The sequence below is a fragment of the Phocoena sinus genome, chromosome 3, assembly GCF_008692025.1.
Source record: "Phocoena sinus isolate mPhoSin1 chromosome 3, mPhoSin1.pri, whole genome shotgun sequence".
Classification (NCBI taxonomy): domain Eukaryota; kingdom Metazoa; phylum Chordata; class Mammalia; order Artiodactyla; family Phocoenidae; genus Phocoena; species Phocoena sinus.
The window spans coordinates 97,328,466-97,349,923 of record NC_045765.1 but is presented as its reverse complement, the minus strand read 5'-3'; the positions used below and the strand labels follow the sequence as shown (position 1 = coordinate 97,349,923).

General features: G+C 36.5%; 1 protein-coding gene across 4 annotated transcripts in view; it reads right to left on the bottom strand.

Moving 5' to 3' along the window:
* FAM172A (family with sequence similarity 172 member A) overlaps positions 1-21,458 on the bottom strand; it is a 428,631-nt gene that overhangs the window by 354,568 nt on the left and 52,605 nt on the right. The gene's annotated exons all lie outside the window — the stretch shown is intronic.

Sequence of the window (21,458 nt, the reverse complement as noted above, 5' to 3'; positions counted from 1 at the left end):
AGCATCGGGATAGAAGTCTGGATAGTAAGACCCCAAGAACTCACCAAGTAAGAAACTTCTCACCCTGATCTGACCTGCTAATAAATTTTTTTTAATGAGCTAACCGTTATATATTCAATAACCGTGATGTGAAAACTGATCAGTACACAATCATTCCACAAATTCTCTCTCTTGATCTAGCTGAAATACAACACTCTAATTTGAAAAAGACAGATTTTAAGACAACCAAGACAAGCAAGCACATGTTCCATAGCTTATTTTTTGCTTTCATAGTTACACAAAATTTTTAAAATACTACATTATTTTTTCTCACATTGAAACCAGAGCCATCTTTTTAAAAGGGTTAAAATCTACATTAACTTAACTATAAGCTCCCCAGTGTGACCTATACAAATGTTTGGTAGAATTCACCACTGATGCCATCTGGGTCTGTAGTTTGAGAAAGGATTTTTAACTATTTCTTTAATAGAAATAAATAGTTTAGTAGGAAGAGTTGATCTATTCAGGTTACCTATTTCTTCTTTAGTGAGATTTTAGAGTTTGTTTTCTAAGGACTTTGTCCATTTCATCTAAGTTGTTGAATTTACTGGCACAAAGTTACTCATAATATTCCTTTACTATCCTTTTAATGTCTGTATGATATGTAGTGATATCCCCTCTCTTACACCTAAAATTGTCAATTTATGTCTTCTGGCTAGGAGTTTATCAAATTTTCTGATAACAGCAAACATCTACCTTTTGGTTTTATTGATTTTTTTCCCCCTTATTGCCTTTCTGTTTTCTACTTAATTTATTTCTGCTCATATGTTTATTATTTCTCTCTTCAACTCACTTCAGATTTAATTTGCTCTCCTTTATATAGTTTCTTAGGGTAGAAGTTTAGGTCATCAATTTTAAACCTTCTACTTTTTAATATAAACAGTTAATGCTATAAGTGTTCCTGTAAATATTGCTTTAGCTGTACCCCACTAGTTTTGATGTGGTATATTTCCATTTTCAGTAAATTAAATATATATATAATTTTAAATTTTTCCTTGGAATTTCTTCTTTGACTGCTGGATTAGTTTTAAACAATAAAATTGGGATTTTTCCAGATAGCTCTCTATAAGAGAATATACTGTGTATAGTCAGAGAACATACTTTTTATAACTTGAATATTTTTAAGTTTGTTGAAAGTGACCTTATTGCGAAGAGTATGGCCTACTTTGGTAAATGTGGGTACACTTGAAAATAAGGTGTATTCTTATGTTGTTGGATGGAGTGTTCTAAAAATACCAGTTTGATAATGTTAGGTCATAGTATTGCTCAAATTTTCTATATCCTCATTGATTTTTCATCTACTTGTTTGATGAATTATTGAGAAGGGTGCTAAAATCTCTAACTATAACTGGATGTATCTACTTTCAGGTCTTCAGTTTTTGCTCTGTGTATTCTGAAGGTCTGTTATTAGGTGAATAAACTTTTAGAATTATTATATCTCCTTGATGAATTAATCCGTTTATCATGGTTACATGACCCTCTTTAGCCCTAGTAATATTCCTTGCTCTGGAAACTAATTTCTCTGGTATCAATATAGTTCCAGCTTCCATGTGATTAGTGCTAACATGATGTACCATTTTTCAATGCTTTTATTTTTATACCTCGTGTCTTTATTTAAAGTGGGTTATTACAGACAGCATATGACTAAGCCTTGCTTTTTTATCCAATATGACAATCTCTGCTCTTTCATTGGGCCTTTTAGATCATTTACATTTAAAATAATTGTTGATATTGTTGAATTTAAATGACTTGCTATTTCTCTCATGTCTTCCTCATTCCCTCTTTGCTCTTTTCCAGGCTATTTTTATACTGATTTTTTTAGTCATATCATTTTATATCTCTTTATTACATTTTTAGCTAAATCTCTGTATGTTCTTTTTTACAAGGTTGGTCCAGAAACTACTAATACATTTTTAAAGTATCAGGGTCTATTTTCATATTATACCACTTCACATATAGTAGTAAAAACTTAAAATATCCATTTCTCCCTTCCCAGCCTTTGTGCTATTGTCATACATTTTATTTGTACATATGCTTTAAACTCTACAATGCATTGTAATTATTTCTGTTTAAAAAGTGAATTATCTCTTGTCATCAGCTTTATTGAGATACAATTCCACACCATAAAACTCACCCTTTTGAATTGTACATCCAGTGGTTCTTAGTATATTCACAGAATTGAATTGCCACTATCTAAATTTAGAACATTTCTATCATCATCCCAAAAAAACACCTACCCATTAGCAGTCACTCCTCAATCTCCCCTGCACCGAATGCCTGTCAGTGACTAATCTACTTTATGTTTTCATATATTTACCTATTCTGGAAATTTCATACATTGGAATCATTCAATATGTGTTTTCTTGTGACTGGCTACTTTCACTTGCACAATGTCATCAAGGTTCATCCATACTCCAGCAGGTATCAATACTTTATTACTTTTTACTGCCAAATAATATTTCATTGTATGAATATACCACCCTTTGCTTATCCATTCATCAGTTGATGGACATCTGTGTTATTTCTACCTTTTAGCTATTATGAATAAGGCTGCTATGAACATTTGCATATACATTCTTGTGGGGACATATGTTTTCAATTCTCTTAGTTATACACTTAGGATTAGAATTTCTGGGTCATACAGTAACATTATGGTCATATGGTTTAACATATTGAAGAACTGCCAGACTGTTTTTAACACTGGCTCACCATTTTACAATCCCACCAACAACATATGAGTGATCTGATTTCTCCAATATCCCCACCAACACTTGTTATCTTTCTATTTATTATAACCATGTTAGTGGGTGTGGAGTGAGATCATATGGTTTTTATTTGCATTTCCCTAATGATTAATGATGTTGAGCATCTTTTCATGTGCTTATTGGCCATTTGAATATCTTTTATTCAGAAATGTTCACTCAGACCTTTTGACAATTTTAATTGTATCAATTATCTAAGATATTTTTAAATATAAAAAAAGTATATTTACCCACATATTTAACATTTTCCATGATTATTATTCGTTTGTGCAGCTCCAAATTTCTACCTGGTATCGTTTATTTTTTCTGCCAGAAGGACCTCCATTAATATTTCATGTAGTAATTGTCTGATGCCGATGAATTATTTCAGCTTTTATATGCTTGAATTTTTTGTTGTTGTTGTTGGTTTTAAACCATGTTTTTGCTGGTTATAGAATTCAAGGTTGACTTCTTTCTTTAGGAATTTAAAGTTGTCACTCCACATTCTTCTAGCTTTCATTATTTCCGATGAAAAGTCTGCTGTCATTGTTATATTTAATCCTCTAAATATAAGGCGTCTTTTTCCCTCTACTAGTTTTTACGAATTTCTCTTTATCATTATTTCTTAGCAATTTTATTATGCTATGTCTCTGTGTGATTTTCTTCATGTTTCCTCTGGGGTTTATTTTGTTCCTTAAAATCTATAGGTTTATATTTTTCACAAATTTGGAAAATTTTCAATCATTATTTCTTCAAATATTTTTTCTGCCATCCATCTCCTCTCCTTCTGGGACTCCAAATATCTGAGGTCTCTTGATATTGTCCCAGAGCTCTGTTCATTATTTTTTCAATCTTTTCTTTTTTGTGTGCTTCATTTCTGGCAGTTTCCATTGTTATGCTTTAAGTGCACTTATCTTTATTTCTGTAGAGTCAAATCTGTTATAAATCCCATCCAGTGTATTTTTAAAACCAGATATTGTTTTTTCCATCTCTAAAAGTTCAATTTGGATCTTCACTGTATCTTCTATTTCCTCCTTACCATGTTCATTCATTTCTCTATCTTCTTGAATTATGGAGTATATTTATAACAGTTAATTTAATGTTCTCATCTAATTCTACCCTATGTATCATTTTGAATTTGTTACTATTGATTCATTTTTATCCTGGTTACAGGTCATGTCTTCCTACGTTTGTGCATGCCTGGTAATTATAACTGGATGCCAGACACTGAATTTTATGTTGGTTGCTGGAATTTACTATATGTCTTAAAATATTCTGAGGCTTTATTCTGGTATTGTGGGATGCAGTTAAGTTACTTTTATACAGTTTGGCACTTGTGAGGATGTTTTTAAGCTTTACTGGAGTGATTCCTGAATAGCCTTTAGTTTAGAGTTAATCTGACTCCACCCAGTACTAAGACAATACTCTTTTGAGAAATAGCCAATGTCACATATTAAGCAGATCATTTTATTCTGGTGAGACATAAAGTATGCCCAGCCCAAGGAAAACTTCGGAGATTGCTCTTCATGTTCTTTTCCAGTGACTTATTCCACCCTGTTTTTAGATTGCTTTAAAGCATGCATTTTAGTAGATAGTAGATTACTCGCATGTGTGCACTGATCAGTACTCAGCCAAATACTTAAGGTAAACCCACTATACGTCTCTAGAGAATTTTTTCTTTTTGCTTCTGTGCAGCTCTCTCCTTCCAACATACTGTCCCACAAATTTGAGCAAATCCTACCCAGTATGGCCTCCCTAAACTCTGATTTATCAACTCAGTGACACCTCCAGGCTATGTTTGGGTTTCTCCTCCCTGTGCTGTAGCCTGGAGCCTCTCCACAGGCAGTAAGCTGTTGTGCAATGTCTGAAAGTTATCACTTCATGAATTTTCTCTGACTTTTTATTTATTTAAGGCAGAGGAAAAATTCATTCCCTGTTACTCCATATTTTGGCTGGGCATGGAAGTCCTATACACTTTTAGGAATATAAACGTTCATTCATTTACCAATCTTCTGTCACAAAACCAAGGAGTTTTCTTTGAGTATTATCATACTGCCTCGAATTCTGTAACGTTTCTCTTTCTTACAGATGTCATACCCATTATGCATCATCTATGATTTCTCCTTTACTTTCTTTAAAGGCATTGAGAACATTTAAAACATGTAAGAAATACTTGCAAGGCAATGACTGAAAATTTATTTAGATTTTATAACTCCTTACACATACACACACACACATAATCTCTTACAGTTATTGCATTCATATCTAATTTGACAGACATTTCTTTTAGTACTTGCCTTTATCCAATATTTCCAAATACTCAATTTTTTCTTCATAAAAAAAAACAAATAGGGACTTAAACTTAAAAGTGTTTGCACAGCAAAGGAAACCATAAACAAGACAAAAAGACAACCCTAAGAATGGGAGAAAGTATTTGCAAATGAAACAACAAAGGATTAATCTCCAAAATATACAAACAGCTCATGGAGCTCAATATCAAAAAAACAAACAATCCAATTAAAAAATGGGCTGAAGACCTAAACAGACATTTCACCAAGGAAGACACACAGATGGCCAAGAGGCACATGAAAAGATGCTCAACCTCACTAATTATGAGAGAAATGCAAATCAAAACTACAACGAGGTATCACCCCATGCCAGTCAGAATGGCCATTATTAAAAAATCTACAAACAATAGCTGGAGAAGGTGTGGTGAAAAGGGAAACCTCCTGCACTGTTGGTGGGAATGTAAACTGATACAACCACTATGGAAAACAGTACAGAGGTTCCTTACGACACTAAAAATAGAACTACCATATGACCTAGCAATCCCACTACTGGGCATATACCCAGAGGAAACCATAATTCAAAAAGACACATGCACCCCAATGTTCATTGCAGCACTATTTATAATAGCCAGGTCATGGAAGCAACCTAAATGCCCATCAACAGATGAATAGATATAGATGATGTGACACATATATTCAACGGAATATTACTCAGCCATAAAAAGAAACGAAACTGAGTTATTTGTAGTGAGGTGGATAGACCTAGAGTCTATCATACAGAGTGAAGTAAGTCAGAAAGAGAAAAACAAATACCGTATGCTAATGCATATATATGGAATCTAAAAAAAAAAAAAAAAAATGCTACCGATGAACCTAGTTGCAGGGCAGGAATAAAGATGTAGACGTAGAGAATGGACTTGAGGACATGGGGTGGGAGGGGAAAGCCGGGGCAAAGTGAGAGTAGCATGGACATATATACACTACCAGTGTAAAATAGTTAGCTAGTGGGAAGCAGCAGCATAGCACAGGGGGATCAGCTTGGTGCTTTGCGACGACCTAGAGGGGTGGGATAGGGAGGGTGGGAGGGAAGATCAAGAGGGAGGGGATATGGGGACATATGTATGCATATGCTGATTCACTTTGGTGTACAACAGTAACTAACACAGTATTGTGAAGCGATTATACTCCAGTAAAGATCTATTAAAAAAAAAAAGAATATATTGTACAGCACAGAGAAATACAGGCATTATTTTGTAATAACTTCAGATGGAGTGTAATTGAGTACAATCTATAAAAGCATTGAATCACTATGTTGTACACCTGAAACTAATATAATATTGTAAATAAACTCTACTTCAATTTAAAAAAAATAAAATTAAAGGTAAAAAAAAAAAACCCAAACCAAATATTTTTCTTTCCTTTCAGTTTTCACTGGTTTACACAATTATAATGAAAATCAGAACTGGAATAAACAAGTTCAGGAATAAACTCAGCTGGAGGGAAACAGACCACTAGAGAATGCCCTAGGCTAGCCATAATGTTCAGTGTGAATCAGACTTTCAGTAAATTAGCAAGAAACCAGTTAGAAGTTTCTTAATAGAGCTTCTACTATATAATCAAGTTGTATCAAGTAATTTAATACCTAAGGACTACAGGCTTTTATTAAATGTTTTAGGAAATAATACGTTGATCAAAGGGAGAAAGTCTCGTATAAAATGGCAACTACCTAGACGAGTGTAGAACACAAAAAGGTTGTGTCAAGGAACCCCGCCACCCTTCCCAATAAAGGTGATCACGTGAAACTTAAAAATATGGGTCTGACAGGGCTTCTGAAGAAGACAAAGAGCCCAGTTTGTGTGAAAGGAAGAGGGACAGACCAGGTGAAAGAGACAGCACACACGTCTCAGACAACAGTAAGCAATGTTCACCGTATGGCAAACAGCCTAACATAGCGGAGAGTGCAGAGTGCAGGGATTTGTACTAATACATCAGTTATTTCTGAGTAAGAAAATGTAGTATATTATCTATATAACTTTAAAATGAAAAAATCAGCTGGTTTTCTTGGAGAGCTCTTTAAAAATCAGTATCTTAAATTAGATGGTAAATATTACAATCCCTAACCTACTCTTTATCAAACTATAGAACTAACTTACTAAAAGCTACTTTGGTGAGGAAAAAAAGTGATGACCTTCCTAAATGTTCAACTTACTTCCTAGAAAAAATTTATCATGTTTAAAACACTAATTTAGAGCATTATAAAAAAATGGTTTGGTCTAAATACTTTTATTAAAAAAGAAAATCTAGCTACACTATAATAAAAATTGTATATTATGTTACCATAATACTTGGCCAAAGATACAAAAAAATTTCCCATGAATATACTGTTGAATCAAAGTTTCCAATGTATGGTACTGGCAGGCAGTGTGATTGAGAACTATGAACATGGGATCTAATAATAATGCATTAAACGTTCCTAAGTAAGTCATTTACCTTGCTCTTCCTCTCTTTAGTCATATCTGAAATCTGTAGAGGGAACTTTAAAGCCATACATATAGGATAAGCTCTGAATATTAAGCAAAAGAAGTATGACCAGTTCTTCAGAATATCACAAGAGAAAGCAGTACATTCCTAAGGCTACAGCTAATTATATCTTGAATATGGTACCTTCAAAATTCACTGCTTTGAGTGCTTCTAAAGGCTGTTCCATTGTCCGTCAGTTCTCCCAGTACACAAGCAGAGAACTTTTTTCTGAATCTTCAGCTTAAACGTTTTCCTTAGCTTTAGGCAACTGCTGCTTTCCTACAATCTTCAGGGAATAAAATAATTCCCTCCCTTCATTTATAGTGTTACCTTGAAGGGATCTATAACTATGATCAAGTTCTCTACAATCTTCTCTTTTCCAGTCTATCTAAGACTGTTAGATTTTTCTACCAAATACATACTTTTTAAAAGTGAATTTGTTACTACTTTAATGCCAAGTCTTCCCATTTTACCTAAGTATATAAATATCTGAAGTCAAAACAGGAAAAATACTTAAGTCCCATAACAATACTGAACAATACAGAAATATCATATTGTCATTTTATTCTATAGTCAATCAAAAAATATTATTGAGTGCTGGTCCTGAGCCAGACTCTGTGCTGGGCACCAGGAATAATGTAGTAAACCAAATGAACAGAGCCTCTGACTTCATTTAGCTTACAGTTTAGACAGAAAGACATATCTAAGAGAGACAGACATTAAACTCAAGGAAAAAACAAAGTATAATGAGTAATGACAGTAATATCATGATGTCTGAGAATCTAACCTAATTCTAGGTTAGTGAAAGACTCACTAAAGAAGTGATACTTAAGTTATTATCTGAAGAATGAGTAGCAGCTAGATCAGGAAGGAAGAAATGTTTCATGCAAAAAATAGAGGTCTTATTAAAGCTGTAAGAAAAATAACTTCAAGTAACCCAAGAAGCTCTTAATGGCTTGAGTATAGAGTATGACAAAGGAAAATGAAGCTACACATATCAGCTTGAGCCTTGTAGGCCATATGAAGTAGTTTGACCTTTATCCTAAAGTCACTGAGAAATAAAAGATAATAAAGTTTATAACTTTGGAATAACATTTTGGCTTCAGAATGGAGCTGTCAAGGATTACACTTAGCCAGGGAGATGAGTCAGAAGAACTCCAATCAGAGCACCCTCACTGACCTGTTTGACTGAATCTATAGAAATCATCATTCCTTCTCCTAGATATATATTATTCACATGGCTTTAAGGACATCACAGTCTCACTGTTTTACTCTTGCCTCAATGGCCTGCTCTTCTTGGTCTCTGCTGTTGACTCCCCTTCTCCTCAATTTCTTAATGCTGACGGGCACCTGGGCACAGTGCTTAGACTCAACTCATCCTGACCCACAACATTTAGTTTTTCAAAAACACTGTCAACAGCTAAATACTATTTATTTTGTTTATTATCTGTCTTCCCCTTCTCCACAAAAAATGTGATCTCCATTCAATGTTTATCTGTTTTGTTAACTGTGTGATATCCTCAGTACCCAGAACGTTGCTTGGCTCAGAGTAGGCAGTCCAAAAAAAAAAAAGTTTTAAATTAATGACTAAATGAATGAATGAATAAACAAACAAGGAAAAGAACCCTGAGACTAACGTGGACTCACCATGGATGGAGAGGATTAGGGAACCAGTGAGTAGGAAACTAGAAAGAGTGGTGAGCTGTACAAATTGAGGGAGAGGAAAAACTCAAGCTTAACTCCTAGGTAGCTAGCCTGAATGACTAGATAGATTACTGATATATAGGAAAACGTTTCCTGGGGAATGGAAAGCCGATCAATCAGTTCAGTTTTACACAAGCAGAGTGTGAGGTGCCTAATGAAATGCCAAGTGAAGGTGTCCAGTCCAGAGCACAGGGAGATAGGGATATAGATTAGGGTTTAGAGTCAAATAACTCAAAGATGGCATCAGAGGCTATGGGAGCATAATCATTCACCAAGGGAAAATGAATAGAGAGAAACAGAAGACCTAGAACTGAGTCCTGACACACCTCACGTTAACAGATTGACAAAAGTACTAGAAGGTGCAAAGGAGACGAAGAACAAGTGTTCACAGAGGTTAAGAAGAAAACCAGAGAATATCATTACATGAGGGCATAGTTAAGACAATATTTTGAAAAGAAAGAAGTCACAATGTCAAACATTGCTAAGTGAACGAACAAAACAGGAACTAAAAATCATTAAGATGGGAGAGACTTATGCATGTTTAAATGCTGGCTAGAAAAAAGCAGTAGAGAAAGTGAGATAAAAGGTCATAGCATAAGAAACTGCACATGTGAAAACAGAATAAAAAAGAGAAGCTAGGCAAATTTATTTTTTGTTATTTCTCACAGAATTACTAACATACACATTACATATTATTTTAAAACCTATGATGTCAATTATGATTGTTTGGGTAACCATAGCAATAAAACAGTATCAAAACATATTAATAATCATGAAGTTTTTACAAGCATATGTACTCCTTATTCCCACTTTAGTGACTACCATACACAGCCTTTACCATCACAGTCAGATGAAACAACTTACAAGGTGTAAGGGGTCAGAGTGAACAAAAGATAGACAGTGGCTTACAGTCACATTTAATATAGGTAACTGCCTACTTATAAGAGAGGTTAGGTCCTGAAGAGCTATGTATAGATGACATTTTGTAGATAAAACTGGTCCAGAGATAACATTTAATAATAAAGGCAAAATCACAGCCTAATTTAAAAAAGCAAAAAATAATGCATTTGGGTAATATACAGTGAGTTCTTTTATTTTAAAATTTACCATAAAACATATGCAAATTGAGCCTACTTGTACTCTAATAAAACACTTAACTTTAACACCCTATCTTAAATCTTTGAGCGTGGAGGAGTAGACACCCACTTTAGCAGGTTGAGGCCTCGTGTCTCCAGTCTGTTGCTCTATGCAACGCACATATGGATTCCTGACAGGAGGCAATGACTTGATTCTTGACAAATGCTTGCTGAGAAGTAACAGTTACCTGTCATGCCAGGCTACAACTGCTAACCAAGAACACCATCACAGCTCTGGCTGAGTCTCTTTCGGAAATCCTGCCTAAGAACTAATTGTCCACTTTAGTTGAAAACTGTTCTCTCGTTAAGTGTGTAAACGTTGATTGAAAAAAAGTCTTCCACTGGTTGAGCCCGCATCTTCATTTAAAAAACTGTGCTTATGTGCACTCGTGCGTGTTTATTCCCGGTGACCCTGTAGGCTCTGGCTCAGTACAAACCATCCAATCAATGATTTTTAACCACCTCACACCACTGTCTTACTCTCACTTGTTATTAGACACATAACTAATCCCCGTCTGGCCTTAGTTATTAAATGTTCTAGCTTTTTACATTGGAGTTAGCGTTTTATTTATCTTATTTGTTTTTCTACCCAGCTAACCAAGTTCATCAGGAAAAATTATATATTTCTCTATTATCCTCTCATTCTACAAGTCAAAAACAAGGCAGTAGTTTTTCAATATTATCTAAAGGAAGATTTTTTTTTTTTGATCTTGTAAATGCCTTTTTCTTGATATCTATCAGAAAAGAGTCAACCACCATTTACCTTCATGCGGGAAGGATCCCATATTTGTTGTTTTGCCACAAGAGTATCTGAATTCACCAGTTTACTCTCATTATTTGGTTAATAATTTGGTAGGTAAATTCAACAAAGATCCGAGGGTCTACTCATATGTTAAAGTTTTGATAAATAACTTAGACAGGAGCCACTGGTGATATTCCACAGGCAACTAGCAATAAATAGCGGCCATTGCCTACCTCAGAAACCAAACAAGAAGCACAACACTCAGTTGTGTTGCTGTGATTATAGAGGGTACATACTCTATATCTGGGAATATTGCTAGCTCCTACCCATAAAGCTATCTGAAAGAAGGACATGTTTAAATGAAGGCCTGAGCAACAGCAGGCTATGTCTGAATTACAAAAGGCCATAGTAGCCCAGTCAATATATGTGGGTTCTTATGATCTACACTTATATATAATTTTGGAAGTTTTTGTAACTTGAATTCACTCATCCAGACTGGAACTTATGGCAAAAGTCTGTGAGTGCTGCCCAGCAGTGACTGCTGGGTTTTAGACAAGAAAATGTCCAGATGCAGCAACACAGTACATGCTGTTTGAAAGACAATGGCTTGTTACCAGTCATTAACTGAAACTGCCTCCATAACTGAAGGAAATAATCTTGAGATCTGAGCTACCCATAATGTTTTGTGTAATGTCAGAGTAATGTTCTAATAAGGTAGGCAGTGAAAAGAAAATTTCCATAATGAAATGGAAATGGTTGATACAGGAATATCTATCAGAGGAAAACAAGAAGATATATATTTATAAGCAGACAGCCTCTTTTCCCTTAGGACCAACTTTGGAGGTACCTGGATGACTACTGGATCCTAGTGCCACATGGGGAGTATCCTATTAGCAGCCCCTAGTTGACAAACAAAAAGCTGCTTGGTTTACAGATGTCAGTTCCAAGGTGACAGACAGCATCCTGTTTGGAAAGCTTCCACACTGTGACCAACTGATGGAAGAAACTCTGATTAAAGAAGATTAGAATAAATCATCTCAGTGGGCAGAACTACACGTTGTTATCCTTTCAGTGACAGGAGAATTAGACAATCCCATGGGCCCTGCAGTTTGTGTAACTCATGGGTGCCAGTGAACGGCTTGGTCACATGGTCAGACAGATGGGCTATGGAAAAGTGAACTAGGAAAGTAATTCAAAAATGCAGACTGGAGCCTATGGCAGATGCCCATGAGTAAGGGGCATGACCCTGTGGGAATTTAAGGGACTCTTTATTTAAAGGAGGACGTGTGGATTCCCAAGAAAATAATCATAAGGTGACTCTAACCAACAGGTGGATACTTAGTATGCTCACGCAACTCAACATTGCCACTTTGGCTTATGAACTATATGGACACAGCAGAGCTGTAGCCGTACAACAGCGACTGACAGTCAGCTTATTCCTCTTGTATGTTCTGAGGTACAAAATGCCAACAAGGACTGTACCATCCACCAATGATAAGACAGACTGCAAACAGCTATGAGGCAGATTTCCTACAGTGAAGGCTCCACACACAGTTGGCAAGTGAACTATACTGGACCACTGCCCATAGCCCCGGAAGACTATAATGGGCATGAGAGGTATAGACACTCTGGACTGAGCTTTGCATACTTGGAGGTACATGTAAACACTCAAAACACAATAAAAGGACTGGAGCAAAAAACACAGAACCGATTTGGAAAGCTTTCAGGTCAAAAACTGCATTTTATGGCACACAGTGTCTAACCACAGGTGAAGAAACAACACCTCAAATGCACATATCATGTTGCTTATCATGCTTAGCATAGAGGTTTACAGAAAGCTGGAGCAGGCAACTGAACATCTGTTATCCAAAATGGGTAGAAATAAAGTCAAGAAGGGCTAGCTTACAGACCTGCACAAGTGTATGCTCACATTCAGCAAGAAGGGGACCAAAGGAGGGTCCCCACAAAATCGAATTCTCTGCTTTTGCAAGGGATCTGAGGAAGATGGGGTTGGGGAGCATGCTGGTATGACAATACAATTCTTCTATTGTCTCTTACAACAGTAAATGCCCAATGGGGTGAAACTATATGTTTGCCAAGACTGCCTCTGTTTTGGAACCTGACAAGGTCTAACCTGAGTAGCATCAAACTGGAGACATTTTGGTCCTTCACTACGATGCTGAAAAGGACCAACTGCTGATGAATGAATGGAACTCTAGTAGTATACCAGTATCTTTTGATTCTTATTTATCAGGTTACATCTACTACAAAAGATAGATTTGGGGAGGAATTTCCAGGAATTGTTCCCTGCTGGGCCATCAAATCATGCAATATACAACTCCTAGCAGGCTGGTCACTGTGAAACTGTAAACCTTAATGACTGAAAGCTTAGAAAAGTTCCTGGCTATAATGGAAAAAAACATAGCTGCCTAATGCCTATCATGCCATAGTACAAATACATATCACCCTTGTTTCTGTGCATGGAAAGCAATTAATCAGGACAGAAAGAAATTGTGGGGTTCTAGTGGGAAAAAAACAGTAGGCATCACATTGTGGGCTTGAATCCCTGCAGAGAATGACTCCACCCTGAGACTGAGGAAGGCTATGTGAGGTCTTATGGCATATTCAGACTAAATTACATCTAGATATGACCACTATCTGTGATGGTTAATTTTATGGGGCACCTTGGCTGGCTATGGTGCTCAGATACATGGTCAAATGTTATTCTGGCTGTTTCTGTGAGGGTGTTTTCGAATGAGATTTACATGTAAATCAGTGTACTTTAAGTAAAGCAGATTGACCTCCCTAATGAGGGTAGGCCTCATCCAATCAGTTGAAGGGCTTAAAAGAATAAAAGTTGATCTCCCCAGAGCAAGAGGGAATTCTACCTGCAGACTGTTTTTGAAATCAAACTGCAACATCAACTCTTGCCTGGTTCTCTAGCCTGCCGGCCTCCCCATCAGATTTTGGACTCACCCAGCCTCCATAATTACATAAGCAAACTGCTTAAAATAAATGTATTTTCCTCTATATGTACAACCTATTGGTTTTGTTCCTCTGGAGAACCTTGACTAATACACTATCTATTTAGCCTTAGGTAAGCCCCCAACACATCTAGTAAAAGGAGAAAGATACATTACACACTAAGAGAAATAATATATTATACGTGTTATAACAGAATTATTTTAAAAGCAAATTTGAGACACAAAGAAGAGAGGTCCATTCTATCCTATGTGGATCAGAGAAAGTTTTCTTAGAGGTTGATCTAAGCTTGAAAGATGAATAAATATTCTGCAAGCAGATGGGAGGGAGGGTGGTAAAGCTGCATCCTTGGCACCAAATGCTCCCTGCATGAGTAGAGGCCCAGAGATATAAAACAGCATGGTATATTAGAAAACCACAAGTAGGTTTATATAGCTCAAGCATAGGGTGAGTGGGAACTGGGGCAAGAGAGGAGGTAAGTGATAAAGCCAGAAAAATATGCAAGGGCCAACTCATGAAGGTCTGGTATAACAAGGCAAGCAGTCTGAAATTCATTTTGTAGGGAAGCACATAAAGATTCTAAAAACAGGCAAACATGCTCACAGTTGCAGCTTTAAAAGATATCTCTGGTAGCAGCATTGAGAACAGGTTCAAAGATGGAGGTGGAAGGAGGGGAGTAGGCATGGATGGACCACAATGCAGGTAGTGTCTTAGTTTGATCAGGCTGCCATAACAAAGTACCACAGACTAGGTGGCATAAACAACAGAAATTTATTTCTCACAGTTCTAAAGGCTGGGAAGTACCAGATCGAGGTGCTGGCTGATTAGGTTCCTGGTGAGAGGGCTCTTTCTGGCTGGTAGACAGTTACCTTCCTGCTCTGTCCTCACATGGCCTTTCCTCAGTGTGTACATGAAGTGGGGAAAAGAGAGAGAGAGAGAGAGGGAAGGGGGAATAGAGAGAGAGATCTTTTCTTATAAAGGTACCAATCGTATCAGATTAGGGCCCCACCCTTATGACCACATTTAATCTTCATTACTTTCTAACAGCCCTATCTCCAAATGCAATCACGTAAGAGGTTAGAGCTTCAACATATGAATTCTGACAGGGGGATGCATTTCATCATGAAGCTGAACTGCAGTAATCTAGTTTAAGACATGATATAGACCTAAGCTAAACCAGTAGCAATAGACATGGAAAAAGATGTGACGTAAAAAGGTATAATAACAAGACCTGGTCACATGAAGTCAAACATGAAGAGTGAAAGGACTATGTAGTTTCTGCCTTACAAAACTGGATGAATGGTAGTGCCATCCATTTAAACTAGGAAAGTAGGTTACTGGCCCAGCAGAACCTCAGGGGTTTCAAGGCTTGGAAAATGCAGATCCAGTGAAGAGTGAAAGTGAGAAGTCAGACTGAAAACTGAGGGATTACACTGACAGGTCTGAGATTTGCTTTTGCCCTAGTTACAAACTAATCAGCTAGCCTGTTAACTTTCATGGGTGCTAACAACAGACACAAAACTTCTGGGTCACAGATAAAGGACTATTAATCACAGCATAGCATCAGCATATTTGCACTGGTTCCCTGGACCCCAAGTCCCTGGGGCACAACATGATGTGACCCTAGATGGATGCTGCACACAGAGCAGTTCAGGTCAAAGCTGAGGAATACCGAGCTTGGGGAGCCCACCATTTCCTAGTAAGCTGTAAGCAAGCCTGTTCTTTGTCCCAGAGGAAGACCTAACCTCATGCTTCAATACTGCCTGTTGAAAACACAACTCTTAAGAAATGGCCCAGGTAAAAAGCAGGCAGACTCCTGTATTCTTGGCATATCTAATAAGACATATAGGAGTATGAGAGACTCATAGAAACTGTCATAATACTCACCCACCTAGTTCATTCCCTCTGTGATGCCAAATGCACTTATGCCCCAGGCAAAATACTAAGTAAGGTATTTCTAAAGAAATGGAACAAACTCTTTGGAGACAACTCAAGTGCTAGAATGGATGTTGTTATCCCAGAAAGAAGTACTCCAAATTCTAGATATTTGAAGGGTCTCAAATAAAATGGTACAGTCCAAGAACACTGAAGTATATAGCCTGACAGGGAAAAAGCCACACTCACAAACACAACGCTCCTTCAAGTTTCCTATCACCAGCTTCTTCTTTCCCAATACTCAACTTGTGAAACTTTTCAAACACACAGAAATGTTGAAAAATAGTACAATAAACACTTTTACATCTCCCACCTTGACTGAACAATTCTTAACAGCATTTTGCCATATATGCTTTCTGTTTATTTCTGTGGTTTTTTCCTTTCTCAAGAAGCGTTTAAAAATAGCTTGCAGGCATCATGACCTTCTCCCTAAATATTTCACAGTTATCACCTAAGAATAAGGACATTTTCCTACATAACTGTAATACATAATATTATCACACCTAAAGAAACGAACAATTCTTCCTCAGTTGCCCCTAAAGAGTGTAGAGGTTTTTTTGTTTGCTTTAGTTTTTTTAAACAAAAATCCCATCAATGTTCATACACTGAAACTGGTTGCTATCTCCTTGTTTATTTTCATCTACAACAGTTTCTTTACCTCTGACGCATAAATCTTTTCGGTATTTTTAATGGCATTGTGTTTTACATGTCCCATGTTCTGGACTGTGTCCATTTACTTTTCCCTCTATTCCTATATTTCACGAAAATGGAAGACACATCTAAAGGTCTGATTAGCATCAGATTCAATAAACATAGCAAGAATATTCACGGTTAATGCTGTGTACTTCAAACTGCATCATATCAGAAGACGCGTAACGTCAAGTTCTTCTATTAATAATGATACTGGGCTTCCCTGGTGGCGCAGTGGTTGAGAGTCTGCCTGCCGATGCAGGGGACATGAGCTCGTGCCCCGGTCTGGGAAGATGCCACATGCCGCAGAGCGGCTGGGCCAGTGAGCCACGGCTGCTGAGCCTGCGCGTTCGGAGCCTGTGCTCCGCAACGGGAGAGGCCACAACAGTGAGAGGCCCGCGTACCACAAAAAAAATAAAATAAAATAAAAATGATACTAACTTTGTTCACTTAGGTAATGTGCTGACAGCTAGATCTCTATTTTAAGGTACATATTTTGCCCCCTTACAATTGCAAGAAATCTGTGAGGTGATACTTTGGAAATACTTTGCAAATATTTTGTACAAATACACTGTGCAAATATTCCCTCACATCCTTTCACCTAATGAAATTAGTATACATTCATGATCCTCATCTGAATCAATCATTTCATTAAGGGGTTGTGTGGTAGTTTTCCATTACTAATTTAACACATTACCACGAACTTAATAGCTTAAACACAATTTGGCATCTCACAATTTATAGATCACAAATCTGGGTTGATTCTACTGGTTTCTCTGCTCTAGGTTTCACAAGGCCAAAATCAAGGTGTCAGCCAGATGGGCTCTTATCAGGAGGTTCTGGAGAAAGTCCCCTTCCGAGCTCACTCAGGTTGTTGACAAAATCCGGTTCACTGAGGCTGCAGTACTGAGATCCTTGTTTTCCTTGCTGACTGTCAGTTCAGGGATATGCTTAGCTCCTACAGGCCTCTCTCTGGTTCCTGCAAGTGGGTCCTCTATCTCAAAGCCAGCAATGGTGTGTTGAATCCTCATGCTTGGAATCTCTTCCTGCCTCTTCTGCAGAATTTCTGTGACTGACTCTTCTGCCTTTCTCTTCTGCTTTTAATTACTCTTGTGATTGTACTGAATCCACCCAGATAATCCAGGACAATCTCCCTATCTTAAGATCAGCTGACGAGTAGCCTTAATTACATCTGCAAAGTCTCTTCACAGTAGCTCCTAGATTAGTGTTTGACTGACTAAGCAGGAAATGGGAATCTTGAGGGAACATCTTTAGAATTATGGTGATTTTCTAATTCTGTCATTTTTTTTTTTACTTTTAGTAGCCAGTATTCTTTGGTAAAGTAGAACATTCCTTCCTCACCTGCAAATGAACAACAGCTCCTAATAAAAAGTCTAGCTACTTAATTCTCTCCTTTTGATTACCAATTTTCAGATAATTTTCATCTTACGATAGCACATTAACTACATTTTTTTAAAATGTTATGGAATCATGACTTTTTATTAAATGTTTTATAATCAATAGAATCCTAACTCTGTTTTACCCTCGAATTGTCCCAATTTCGGCCAAAGGAAATCCTTTCAAGTTGGTTTCTCTGTCCTCTTCACATACTTCCATTAGACTAAATGTTTGCTTTCCAGAAAAAGATGATGTCCTAGGCTCATCTTATATTTTCCCAGTCACACAGATAGTGCTGAGCCAGAACTAGGACCCAGATCTCCTGACAGCCAGACCTTTGTTTCTGTCACAATATGAGATGTGAGAATTTCACCTTATATGAAGGTAATAGTTATACACAGATAATCACATTATATTCAAATATTTGAATATTAAAATAATAATTTATATTATTATTCTTTACTTTAAGTTGCTCCTATTTCAAGTACCTAAATATGGCCATTAGAAAAAAACCCAAAAGACACTGCTGGCCTACATTCTTCAATAAATTCCATTTTTTTAGATGCAATATTTTTCAGTAAGTTTCCACTATTTTACAAGACATACTACTAATTTAGGTCCAGGGAAAAAAATTATGCCCTTACTTTTTCTTTATTTTGTAAGTGTGATCCTATCCATGAATAAAAAGCCAAGCTTGTAAGACTATCCAATCACTGCTATCCTCTTACTAATAAGCACATTGACAATTTATTAATTTTTAAAGAAGTAAACAAATATCAAAGGGAATGCAAAGACCCAAATTAGGCAAGAAAATCAAATCTTTCATTAGAATTTCTGCTGGATTACAAATTCTGCATTTAAGAATAATTCAGTATTGACATGAAAGAGACAGTTGAGAAAATTTGACAAGTTACATGCTGAGTTTTTACCATTCTATTTACTACGTAACATGATAGCCTTTCTAGTCTTTCTGTGTCTACCAGAAATGTTATTCCTCGGCCTTTTGCTCCAATGCACATACATTAAAAGACTTCTATTTTGAAAATTACCCTTTCACACCACTCTCCCACTTCCTAAAACTGAAAGTATCTTTCTAAATTTAGAGAAATTAACCAAACTTATTAAAGGCTATATGTTTTTATCAAGCTATATGTAGACAGTAAAATATATATATACATATTAGCAAAAGCATTTGATTACAAAAATGTAACTATTTGAAGGTAAAGAGTACTCTTTTGTGTACTTATGGCACTGCATTCTAAAAAGAAAATGACATCTCAGTTTATTTTACTTACACAATAAGTTTAATTTACATCAAAATGATAGAGCATTTCAGGAGCAAGTCTTAAAAACAATTTCTACTGAATGACTGCTATAATAATCTCCTTAAGAGAGAAATACACATAAACTAAAACAGCAGTTGTGAAACATATATAGTACCTCTCAGCTCAAGACAAAACTCAATATTCAGTAGGAAAACACTTAAGAAAACAGAAGGGCTTTTGGTTTAGGCTATAGCCTGAAGTCAAAATTCGTTTCCTTAAAACTTAAATCTTAAGCATATCCAAAGCTGTTTATTAAGGCAGCCTCCCAGGCAATAAACTCAAATTTCTGAATTCCGTTCTATCCATCACTGAGGAGAAAGGAGATTTTTCAGTGCTTCTACATCTAGGACATTGTGGTGAGAGGCTTTACACAGGTTCTCGCTTAATGGAACTAGAGATCTTATTGGTAATATGAAGTACTAAATATTTCCGGAATTTAAACATGATGTTTCTTTGTCTTCTAGGAACTGTAGACAGTTATACAAGAACTTTGAGAATTATACTGACATAAGTCTTGAGTTGACTGTGAGGGTTAAAATTTTTTTGTGACCCTCCGTATGTCCAAAGAATTAGGTAGGAGATCTCAGGAGAAAGGAATCACTTACACATGGGAATATCTAATAAGACACACTACTTAGATTTTGATAAAGATGATGTTGAAGGATATAGATTGAGACTGAAAAAGATGCAGATGTCAAAAATGCAGATGTTTGGAGAACAGCACCTATCCAAGTGAACAAATGTACATGGCTTATGGAAAAGAGTAAAATGTAATCCCCATTAAAAATAAACAAACAATCCCAGTCCTTCTCTAAGGCCATATAGTATGGATATTCTATAATAAAAATACTATCAGTCTGCAGCACATAATTAAGTCACGTGGAATTAGGCAAACTCTTTTTTATGGACAGCAGAAATCATTCAGGGCATTAAATACAGTTAAGTTACAAATGCTGGAGAACAACGTCAAGAACTCTCAAGAGTCTGTGATTTTACTCTGAGTTGCAAGTTAAAAAGTTAGCCCACTACAGTTTCATGGCTGCAGCCAGAAGACACTAGACTCCTGGGTAAGAGACAAAGGATTTTATTACCCAGGTTACAGCAAGCAGTATGAGCTTCATGTTTTCATCTGTTTCTCCTGCCCCTCAAATACCAAAGAGGCAATGTTGATACGCCCAGGGTAGAGGCTGAGCACATAGTGACGTTGTATCATGGCTGTGGAACCTCAAACTTATGAAGCCCAATCTAACGAGGGGGTTGCTAGCAAACCTGCTCATCCTTTGCCACTAGTAGGGAAAGGAAGGTGAAAGTACCTTGACACAAACAAATCTGCCCTCTGCCTTGGAGGAAGACACAATCTCTCTCTTCCAAGGCTGTTTCCTATACAGACATCCTCAAAAAGATGGTCCAGAACAAAAGCTGTCAATGTCTTTGCTCAGACACGTGCAGAAATGAAGAGATCCAAGGAAAACTGTCTCCCGGAAAACATAAACTAAATTTCATATATTCTTTATGCTACTGTTTAACCAAATAATTAATTTTGACTACTTTATTAAAGAGCCAAAAAAGAAATAAAACTTTCAGCTCTTCCTTATAGAAGTAAAGTGGCTGTTTAGTTATCGCACTAAACAAATGTGTCCATATGCATTTTATTGAAAATACTTAATATGACGCCAATGAGTACAACTTTGAGTTTTAACAAAACATTCACTTGAATGACAAATGCCATTTTCAAAGGTTCCTACCAGTGGTAGCATGTGAGGTATCTAATGTTTCACAAGGCCTAATCCTTTATCAAGTCAGAGGTTAAGTAGGTTATATCCAATTTATTAGCCAAATATCAATCTTCTTCATATACATAAGTACTTCCTTTAACTTTCAGGAATAATTGACAACTATAATTGTATATATTTAAAGTGCACAATAAGATGATTTGCTATACATTGTAGAAAAATTAC